The sequence below is a fragment of the Amblyomma americanum genome, chromosome 11 (assembly GCF_052857255.1).
Source record: "Amblyomma americanum isolate KBUSLIRL-KWMA chromosome 11, ASM5285725v1, whole genome shotgun sequence".
NCBI classification, from domain to species: Eukaryota; Metazoa; Arthropoda; class Arachnida; order Ixodida; family Ixodidae; genus Amblyomma; species Amblyomma americanum.
The window spans coordinates 9,660,200-9,671,678 of NC_135507.1; the positions used below are offsets into that span (position 1 = coordinate 9,660,200).

The window sequence follows — 11,479 nt, forward strand, 5'->3', positions numbered from 1 at the left end:
ATGCAAGTGTATAATTTCGTTACGAGCCTATCCGGGCTAAAATCGTGACTCCAACACGCACCACTTTGCGAGCATTACTTATGGCCAAACCTGACAGACATTTTTCAGCCTACTACTGACGAAGGCATGATTTCTGCAAAACCTACAATAATCTAAAGGCAGGAGTTCTCTTTGTTGATGCCTAAATCTTTTAAAAATTATTTCCTCGGCATAAAATGTCAACGGGCAGCGCACAGTTGCCTTAACGCTGCACTCAATGTCAGCTATTCCCTTGTATTATTTCAACGTTTAAATATGCTATTTAAAATGCTCAAATCGTCACAAATGCATAAGTACTTGATCTTTCTAAACTACTCAAATATGCTTTTCGCCTGTAAAATTTATGCGTTTCAGCGCATCAATATTTTTTTAGCACTTACATTCTTGTTTTATGGCAGAGTAAGCGTTGGGCTGTTTTCTTCTCATTAGCCGAATACATGGTGATGAAATGCCGGCCGAGTCATCAGCATATTGCTCTACATCAGGCTATGACATAGCTTTGAGGAGAAAAGCTCGTACTAAACCATGTACTAAGGTTGTTGTGCTTTAATTATATGCTGTGCGAGTCCAAAAGTCCATTTGTGCGTGTTAATGGCTACAGTGGGATGTTTAGTGGTATTTCAGTCTTAAAAATAGAAATTATCTGAAGCTTACAGCTTTCACTTAAACTTCGTAAGTCATTTGACAGTTGGAATAATCGCTTCCGAACCTGCCTACGCAGCATCACCACCGATTGTTCAGCATAATGTTCAAGTAGTTCTCAGTCTCAATGACAATCCGTAGACAACATTGGCTGGAGGGTCTCCTTTAGGGGGCGTTCGCCGCTTCGTTCTTGAGTTGTGTCCTACTATAGCACACGTATAATTCTCGACAAGCCCCTCTAATACTCATGCAATAAAAACTTGAGTTGACAAAAGTAAAAAGACTGTCTCTTTAATAATTTTTGCAGATAACACTAATGCAACACAGCTGTTACGTGATCATTTTATCTTAAAGATTCATTTTTAAGGCGAAAGCCTTTAATGGCTCATATCGCGGTGACCGTCCGTCCGGTCACGTGCCCTCGCGGTGTCCGTCCGTTATATCGCCACCTACGTCATGCGACCTTGTCACGTGATCACAACCTGCCAACTGGACTGTGAGCAAACTGCCCACTGCCCACTGGCTTTCGCCTTTCGGCAGTTAAGAGATATCTAAGTGCCTTCAATTTTTTTAGATATCTTCTAGGTGTTTGTCTCTTCAGGTTCATTGATATACAGATTACAATGGCTCTCATTTGTAACTAATTCTACGTCAGTATGAATAGAACAGGATCTGCGGGGAATCAGAACCTAATTTTACCCAAGGTGTGCGCAAGTAAGGAAAACAAACAGTTCCTCTCCCATCGTTTTTGTTTTGGAGTACTCTACCACTTGCCTTAAAACAACACAAAATACTTTAGTAAAACTTGGTGTTGGGCTAGATGGTTAGACATTTCTTTGAAACAAGTTAGCGCTAAAAAAGAAGAAAAAAAGCGCTTTTCTGTGTCGTGTCGTCGTTCTCTCGACTTGTGTTCGTCTTTTTTAGCGCTAACCTATTTCAAAGAAACACAAAATACATTGGTTTAACTCAGAACTGAAGAATTTCTTACTGTCCAGACATAACCTTTTGTAATTTTTTTGAGGATTTGTTCCACTTTTGTTGTGTGTTTGAGTGTATTTTTTTGTGTTCCTGCCTTTTTTTTTACTTTTATATACTGCCAACTAATCCTGTGCAACGCTGTAACTCTTCTGACGATTTGTAATAAATGCGGGACTTTGTGTTATTTACACAATTTCTAAATTATTGTTGTGCGCTGGGTCACTTTTTGTCAATGTTGCGTCTGGTTTTCAACACTTCTGTCATCATTTTGTACAAGGAAGCCCTCTTCATTCTTCGACAGCGGGACCTCATCTTCAATACATATATTTTGTGTAGCAAGCTCGGGCGTTAAATAAAAATGATTTAGATTTTTATTTCCATGCGAAGAATGCATCGTTAAATTTACAATAAAAAAAATCTTGTCCATAGAGATAATTGATTTGTACTCGAAACTTTGAATGCTAGCGCATTCTCTCATTCTCCACGCGAAAATCGCAGCATCCTAATTGTGAACACTAAGCAAGGCTCCAACCGCAGTTCCTATATCAAATATGTTTATTGATGTTATGACTGAGATATGAGCTAGTCTGTAAACGTTTAGACTGGAGACACTGTAAACCGCCGCGGTGGCTCATTGGTTATGGCGCTCGGCTGCTGACCCGAAAGACGCGGGTTAGATCCCGGCCACGGCGGTCGAATTTCGATGGAGGCTAAATTCTAGTGGTCAGTGTACTGCGTGATTTCAGTGCACGTTAAAGAGCCCCAGGTGGTCGAAATTTCCGGAGCCCTTCACTACGGCGTCCCTCATAGCCTGAGTCCCTTTTGGACGTTAAACCCTCATAAACCAAAGAAGACAGTGTGTGCGATCTTTGTTAAGACAAACAAGGATGGCGCAAAAAGACAGGTGTATTAACGCTTCGTTTTGTTTTGTTTTTTACTGATGACGTTTTAAGATTCCAGATAAATTTATTATTTTTTGTACTCCTGTAATATTTGTGTCGCTAAATAGTGTGCCCCAAGCTACCTTATGGTTTCTGTTCTTGCACTTGCCTTTCGCGTAAGTGCTGCTATGATTCAGCCTAGTTGTACTCAGTGTTCTTAGGGCCGCAGGTAGTACATTGACATCATACTGCTAAGTTACAATGGGCGCATTGTTTTCATTTGTTCTGGCAAGCGAGTTTGTGTTGCTCGGTGAAAATTTTCGCATCGCATGCAATACGCTCTAGGGATAGCGGCGAGCGTCATTGTCGTTCGGAAAGATACTGACATTGTGCAAACCCACCGGTACGGAAAATGCGCTGTGGATGTAGTAGATTCTGTTCGCGAGCAGTGAACTTTCAATCTTAAAGCTTTTTTACAGAAAAGGACAATGTTTTTTGTGCACTCAGAATGCATCTTGTATACCTCGGAGACGTGTTGGTGTTGCAAACGCCAAGGGATGACGCACTTACAAATATCGGTGCGCTCATAAATTCGGTGACGCATTTGAGCCATGCAGGTTTCTCTCTCATTTGTGTGGGACGAGAGTGTGCGCGTGTTTAACGAAAAGTGTGGTGGTGCAAAATTCGTCGCTATACCTACCCTTGAACGGTTTTAGGGCCCGGAAAATAGCACAATTGTCCGATTTCTTTCTATACTTTTATTTCTGTCCCGTTTCTCGTCATCGATTCAAGCGACGGCACTCCCACGGCGCTTGATAAAACAGCGAGAAACAAATGCGGATCGTGGCGTCGGTTCAGGCCGGCACAAAGAGCGAGGGAGAAAACAATGTTAGAATAGAATCAGAAGAGAATTGTTGCACTGCCGGCCCAGAAGCCGCCATTCATCGCAATGGCGACGCCTTTTAGGCGGAGCTTAAGCGTCCCCTCCAGTATTTTTTTTTCGGTCTCAGGTTTTTTTTTTTTTTGGGGGGGGGGGGGTAAAAGTGGGGGGGGGGGGTTCAGTTACAAAGGCTCAGAGACGTTCTTCGGTGTCCGCGTTTGCGCACGCCTCGAGAGTTTTTGCTGCGGGAACTAGTTTACGGCGCCTACTCGTTCGCTCTAATCGAGTGGCGCGGCCACTGTTCGTTGCATCTGAGACGCAGTTTCATCGCCTTAAAACATATCTCGACGGTAGCATCGTCTCCGTTCGTAATAAGCGGGCTGCCGTTATAACTGCAACCGTTATAGGTGGGCTGGACTGTATTATGGGAACGTCAGGGAGGGCGGCCGGATATAAACGCGTGACATCAGACGGAGCCTCAATTCTACATCCGGTGCAATGGCCTTCCGTCGAATAGTGTCCTCGCCGATATCCCGAAAACGTTCCATACGGCACGCTGTGTCGAAGTTGTCTTTGCAGTCGCGAGAAGGCTGCAAATAATAGAACAATAGATTTGCTCTGCGAGCTTCTTGAAGGCGTTGAAAGGCGCCAAAAAAAAAATTCAAAACTCGACAATGGAAAAAGATCATCGTACCATCTATGCAGCACAGGGGAAAAAAAGAGAAAAAAAGACCCAAAGTATTTAGGCTACGGCCAGTCTAGCGAAAGAAAATTTTTCGAGCGGGAGTTGGAAGATGAAGGAAGCGCTTTTTACCTGCTTGGCAGTTTTCTTAGCCTGCGGCGCTGGCGGTAGAAGGAATGTAAACGCTGAGAAACCGTTCGAAGAAAACTCGTTATTCTTCAGACGCCAGCGCGCCTTCGATGTAAGTAAATAACCTGTTTTTCTTGTTTACAAAACAGAAGCTAACAAATTTTAGAAACAACGAAACGCAGTAAAGAATTCTCCTTCTTTTCTTGAAGTTGTGATTGCTAAAAAAAGAAACAGAGTAAATAGGCGAATTATTTTCCCTACTTTTGGTAGTAAAAAATTGTCTTCTTCGCAGGCTTTTGATGTGCTGTAGCTAGGCAACAGTTTCCGCCTTTAAAGCTTTTCCCCTCCAGTGACCTTATTTGCTTTCATCGGAAGGGAAAGACAGACACGTTATTCGAGCTTTCATTTCAATTTAAATTTCGCAAGTTTTGCCCTGCAATTTGCAGATAGCTCCAATATGAAAGAAAACAGTCGGTTTGCACACAGGCAGGAATTCTGCTACTTCTATTGTCTCATGGGCGTTGTCAGTCCAAAAGAAAACTTTCTATAACAAAGGGAAAGGTGTACTTTTCAGTCATAATTACGGATAATATGCTTCCTGTTAACAATGGAGTTTCCTGTACATAGGGTCTATAACATTCAGCCTTAGGAAGGACGACCGGTTAATAATAAACTGTAACCATTGAATGCACAAAAATGCCATTCAGGCACAGTGAGTGGTTTTAACCGTTATTTTCTCGTATCTTTCCGTCGCAGGCCGTAAATATACAGGGGAAAGTCTTTGTGAAGTTCCAGAACTACGACTCCACAAAAGTTTGTAAGAGTTACGAGCTCACCCGGAAATTTAATGATACGGTGTACCAGTTTACTTTTGCTGCCTTTTTGCCCAAGAGTAATATTTACAAGTAAGCACCAGCACCTTTTCTTTGTTCACTAATAGACAGCTGCATCAGGCGCTTACTCCGAGGTGAACGACACCGGCATCGTACATCACAATTAGACAAAACTCCGAAGAGAAAAACGCTGCAATCATTTTTAAAATAATTCAGTGCAGCTGTTTTGCGACTAATCTCCTTATAATACAGCTGTCTATGTCGCTTTTTACGCGCCTATTTCCTCTTGTAGTGGAAGGCAACAATTTGCGGACCTCATCCTGTTGTCAACAACGCCTGTATTATTAAATCGGATCTCATATGCAATTCAATCTGCGTTTTTGATTTTATACAGTAAACCTTATGCATCAAGCGTCCGAAGTAAAATCAGAATGTGATATTGCGGTGCGCGTTTCTGCGTAAGCATAAACGAATGAAGATTGTTTTAAGGTGACATGGAAAATATAACTAGTAACAGCAGCGCAGCTAATTTCTAATAACCGCAACAGGTCTTGATTAGAGTCTGTGGCAGTCCGTAGGGTGTGCTGATTCCTTTATTCGGCGTTTCTGTTATTTCCGTCTCAATGTACAGCGTCAAAGTCAGGAGTGTGGTGAAACTTCTAAAGACTGGGAGACACCGTGACTACAATGCTCTGACTTATACGTATGGATCAGGTAAGTCCCAGGAGCGCAAGCTGTATATTTGGCTTATGGCCCAAGTGCCGGCTTGTAGTATTTTTAAAGGCACACAAAGGACAAATATAAGCTGACATGTCTCTACAGGGTACCGCGTTCGAATCCCAAAGAGGCTACTCTCGCCGAAAATGGACCTTTATACGCTAGAAAAGAGCAAACAGCGAAATACAGGTGTCGCCACAAATGGCCCATTTCGCAAGTAAAACGCGTGTGTCGAAACCGATTTTTATGCGCGTGTCACTGAGGATAGGCTACACTGTAATTCACCTCAGAGCGGTGGCAACCCGTCCTTTTCGGTCAAGGCGTCGCGAGCTTGGTACAATGGGTGAAAAGATTTTTAAATCCAATCTTTTCGCCGATAAATGCGTGTTTTGCTGCAGGACAAACGTCAACATAGCACACAGGGTCAAAAATTGAAAATGAAACTGGCGGAAAGGCAATATAGCGCAGTAACTGCCTCAGATATCTCGGTGGACGCCCAAACCGCGCCGCAAGGGAAGGGGTAAAGGAGAGACTGAGAGAAGAAAGGAAGAAAGAGGTGCCGTAGTGGAGGGCTCCGGAATGATTTCGACCACCTAGGTATCTTTAAGGTTGCACTGACGTCGCACAGCACACGGGCGCATTTTGCGCTTCGCCTTCATCGAAACGCGGCCGCCGCGGTCGAGTTCGAACTCGGGTACTCGAACCCAAGTCAGAGAATCAATTATTGCTACGAGCAATAATTTAATTCAGAGAGAGATTGAGGATAAGGTGGCTGTGCTAGTTACTGGTGGGATGCATTCATTCGTTACATCTGCTAGCGCAACGTTATTGTGCAAGTTTAAAAGAAACCGGTTTCGTTGATTTCTTCATAATATGAGAAAGCTGAACATCAACTTGCGTCGCAAGACTTCCTGACCTTTCTTTAATTGTGTTGCGTGTATGCGCGTGTGTATGTGTGTTTGCGTGTGTGTGTGCTTCACCTTCACCCACGAGTTGGCGAGTCTGCGCCTGTGGTACTGCATTCGTTTCTTTTCCACTTGTCCTCGTCCTATTCACACAGTCTTAAACTTCCTCGACATGGATCAGATAGCCCGCAAAAGCGTTCTACTATATAAAGCTGAGGTTAATGCCTCAAAGATAACAGCACAGAAAACCCATATGGCGCTGACCATGGGCAAGTGCCTATGCCCACTCTCTCTGGAACCTTCAGCGGACAACCAGCTAGCCTCCACGCATTGCTCGGTAAATTTAGGAGCAATAACTTCATTGCAAAAAGAAATGCATTACTCTATCATTTCTGACAATGCATGTAATTTGTACATAGCGTTTATTTCTTCAAATGTTTTTTTTTAAATAGCTTGTGCATTAGTTCTACAATAGTGCATCTTTGTTTATGTGTATGTAATCGTTCCTAACTTGTATGCGTAGCCTTACGAGATTCGATATCCTTTTAGATGACGCTCCGAAGTTTCGCAGCCTGATGTACATTGATCCGCGCAAGAGGTGCATGATCTTCATTAAAGAGCGAACCACGGACCGCAAACCGCGTGAGTTTTCCTTTATTTTTGTTTAGCTTTTTAAGGCACTCTATGAATAAATTTGTGTACTACCGCGACCAAATGTTTACAGGACGCGAGTGTGCGGAGACAAATTTATTTTGTCGGTCGCGTAATCCGGTTGCTTGAAATGTCACAGTAGGAGCGGACGTCCCCGTGCTATCCGCTGGCAACAATACCACGTGGCGAGGCGGAGTCACAACGAACTTTTTTTCTGACAACACATTCCGCGCAAAATTTTGATCGCGGAAGTACATAGCGAACTCGCAGCTTCTTCTCAATGTGCAATGTATCCAAAAGAGATTTCTTAATTTTAGGCTAATTTAGCCTCCTTCGTATCGCAGGCACGGTGCTTTTTAAGCCAACTGCAGAATGCAATGATTGGCATTACTACAAGCTGTTACCTTGGCAGCCCGTTCTAGACCATCTCCATGCAGACAGATTTTTGACACCAGTAAGATCGATTCTTTCTGGGAATGTCCAGCGTCATGTGGATTTTTTAAACAGATAATAGTTCCATGATCTCTCGAATGTTTATTCGAAAAATCTTATTTCGAACCCTGGACCAGGACGAATTTTTCTTTAACTACGAAGTTTATGAGAAAGCTGTATAGCTTTCCTTGGTAGCGGTATGGCTACGCTTGAGTGGATGCCAATGAGTAATTACCCCCTTATCTACTCCACCTTGGAAGATCCCCCTAAACATTTGACCAGCTATTAGCGTTAGCAGCCAAATCCCCACTGCATCATATAGCATTGTTGTCTTTCCCTTCATTCGCAGGATGCCAGCTCATGATGCCCGCAGCAAACGTTCGTAATAGAGAGCCTATACTGTGCAAGTTAATCTTCCATAGGTATTGCCCTGGCCCAAGAATTAGGGTTTATCAACCGTGGTGTAAAAACTTAACCTCGGTTACCATAGAGTCTCTCGGCTACAACGAGCCCAGGAGGGAATAATGGATGCAAGATTGCCAGCAAGCTCGACAAGACGCAAGATTTAATGGACATCACAAGACATCGTGTCTCCGAAGCCTCTGATTATAAGAAATAAAGACATTTGAAGCAAATGCTCCTTCATTTTCCCCTTTCCTTGGAGTGAAGGTGGGACGCGCCACGTTGTCCCTCCCCTAGTTTCTATACGCGCGTGGATAAAATTACCAGCGATGGCGTATTCACAGGAGCAATCTTTCGCTGGCCCACATATTCTTTGCGGCTCGGGCACATATAGCTAGCAATCTTTTGGGCCAACGGAAAGGAGTTTCTGGTCAGACCTTCTGCAACGAAGCTGACAGCAAGAGAGAAAGACATAATTGTGCAGTACATAACCAATCCGTAGCATTTTCTGAGTGTATGCTACAGCTTGCAGTGATTTGTTTGTGAGAGAAGCACTTCCATGACACCACGTCATACACAATGATGTCTCGTAGATCACCCAGCAAGAATTTTTTCACCACTGTCAACGAAACACCTCACAGACTCCAGAGGTCCACGTCACGAAGTGACAAAGATGGCGGCGACTTCCTCTTGGAAGGCCGAATCAAACAGCATATGTTTGAAAAGATATCTAGCTTCTCACAGTTAGGGGACGCCCTCGCGTTACTGAGCCCCCATAAATCTGCAAACACATCTGCAGTGTGATCTCCGAAGAATAATTTCCAAATTCATGTATACAGCCTCAATTCGCAGTCGAGCGGAATGACTTCACCTATAGCCATTTTATGATATCCCGGTCACATCTTTGAGCCTACCGATATCCAGAATTCTTCCTTATTGTACACCAGGCGAACCACATTTGCAATAAGGGCTCCCTGGACGTCACATGTTAATTGCTGGGCTGATGTGTGCGCAAGCGTGGTGCTAGTATGGCACTGGCATGGTGGAAGTGGCAGTGGAACCGGTTCGATGGAAACGTGGACCTTCTACCCTGCTAGCGCCAGGTGCACACAACAGCCCAACAAGCAATATGGCGACGGCCAGGGAGCCCTTATTGCAAAGTTCTATAAGGCGGCAGCAGCGGATTAAAGGGACACTTAGGAAAAACTAAATTGGGGTATATCGACTAATTTCCCCGTTATAATGATTCACTGAAAACTAAGTTTTTATAAGATATAAAAAGCCAGAAACTTAAATGCAGGCAGCGTTACCACTGGGCGTCTTCACAGTCAAACTGAGAGACATGAAGTGATTTTTCAATTGTAAATCTCTGCCATCAGGTAACACCGTCTCTATTACTCTTGGGGTCATCATAAACAGCCCTACTTTAATTCGAGAGGCAGCAACAAATATTCTATTCAACTCCAAATTTCTCAGAAATCAATAACGCCTTTCGCGGCCGAGTGAACCTCAACAGACTCACAAAACGAGAAAACAAGTAAGCAAAAATAGGGCAGGGCTGTCCTCGAGCTCCCCCAATGTCAGAACACGGTGTGCCGTCAGGCCTTCAGCTTTAAACCTTGACCTTGTATTTATAAGAAAAAGCACATTCATGCATTTGCTCATTTGCAGAGGAAGTCAGTATTTTCCAGACCAATGCACTTTTTTTCGCATTCGGACCGCCACCACCGGGCGCCACTCTTACGGAGGCAAATTCAACTGTCTGCCATTTCCACCGGTAGAAATACAATGCAGTCGCTCTTGTTCGCAAACAATGAATGAGCAGTCTCTACAAAGCTGCGCTAAATAGAAGTAACAGTCATATATTTAGCGTAGACGTCGGCATGTTGTGCCCTCAGCGACCAACTCTGCAAGGCAAGCGGAAACGTGCGTTCATATGCGACACTGGCGTTTAGGCAGGCGCTCGATCGTGACATCGCACCAGCTGACGTCACTGCTGGTATACGGAGCTTGCGTTTAGAAGATGCCGTGCTCGCTTGCACCGCGCAATAGATGAGGTTCCAATTCCACCTCGTGCACTTCCCGTGCGTTCATTTGCGACACTGGTATTTAGGCAGGCGCTCGATCGTGACATCGCACCAGCTGACGTCACTGCTGGTATACGGAGCTTGCGTTTAGAAGATGCCGTAATCGCTTGCACCGCGCAATAGATGAGGTTCCAATTCCACCTCGTGCGCTTCCCGTTATTTTATCAGCTTTATTTTATATCAGCAGATTTACCCTCAACTTCATATGCATGCTTTAATTACAGAGTAGCAAACAAAGGTAACAATAAATATAAAACAAAAGAAATGATCACAGTGCAATGGCAAAAGGTTATCAGGGGTATGTGCAATGGTTGAAGCGAAAAAGACAAAAATCCCATCCAAACAGTTCTGTTCGGTGCCTTTTCCCTCTGCCTCGTTTAATTCACTCCCTCCTTTCCCTTACTGCGCAGTTCAGGTGGCTAAAATTCCTTTATCATGAAATCCAATTGAGCCAGTCGTTCGGTTTATCGAACTGCATGCTGCGCCTCTGCAAATGGCGCTTTCCCTAACCGCGCCCTTCGATCACTTTCCGGGCGCGAAGATGAGTCAGCTGCGTGGCCTCGGGCACCTACTTGCAGCGGTAGCACTGTGAAACTGTGTGACGAGGTAAGCTACACTCAACCACACCACATGATGTGCCACTGCCTTCGAGGGCAGTAGCGCATGGCTTAAACGCTGCACTCCTGCGTCAGGAGTGGTATGAGGACTCCCAGCGGTCTAAGAATGTAAAGTTAGAGAATAACCGATTCTGCATATATGGGCATTCACCTATTAACGATGTCGTGCCGTACACTTAAGGCGAAGATTATTAATTTCCCCTCCTGGTTTAGTACGCTAACACGAATAGCCCCGCTCTACGATTTCGCCGATCTTTGCGAGACGTCTGCTTGCTTTCGGGCCCTGCTTACAACCAAGGTTATAATTTTCTTTAACTTCCTTGCTTACAACCAATGTTACTGTTCGTCGACAGGCTCGTGTCTGGTTGTATCCACTTTCCCGTAGCCATCGCTCTTCACTTCGTCGATGGTAAAGTGGTCTCGTCAGTCCAGCCGCTCGCTCCGTGGCACTGGTTGGAATCCAGCTAGAAGCGCTTTATTTAAACAAATTGTCCAAATAACACAGAAAATGTGGTTTAGAGATCGTAACTAAATTTTCTGGAAACAAAGAAAAGTGTAGTAGATTAACATGTGTTTATTTAAAATGAAACTACAAAACTTTGCA

General features: G+C 44.2%; 1 long non-coding RNA gene across 1 annotated transcript; it reads left to right on the forward strand.

Moving 5' to 3' along the window:
- Positions 1–5,090: 5,090 nt before the first annotated feature.
- LOC144111007 (uncharacterized) lies at positions 5,091–7,265 on the forward strand. Its single transcript, XR_013309963.1, has 3 exons — positions 5,091–5,136; positions 5,696–5,778; positions 7,236–7,265. It is a non-coding gene; the product is annotated as an uncharacterized LOC144111007 (long non-coding RNA).
- The last annotated feature ends 4,214 nt before the right edge of the window (positions 7,266–11,479 follow it).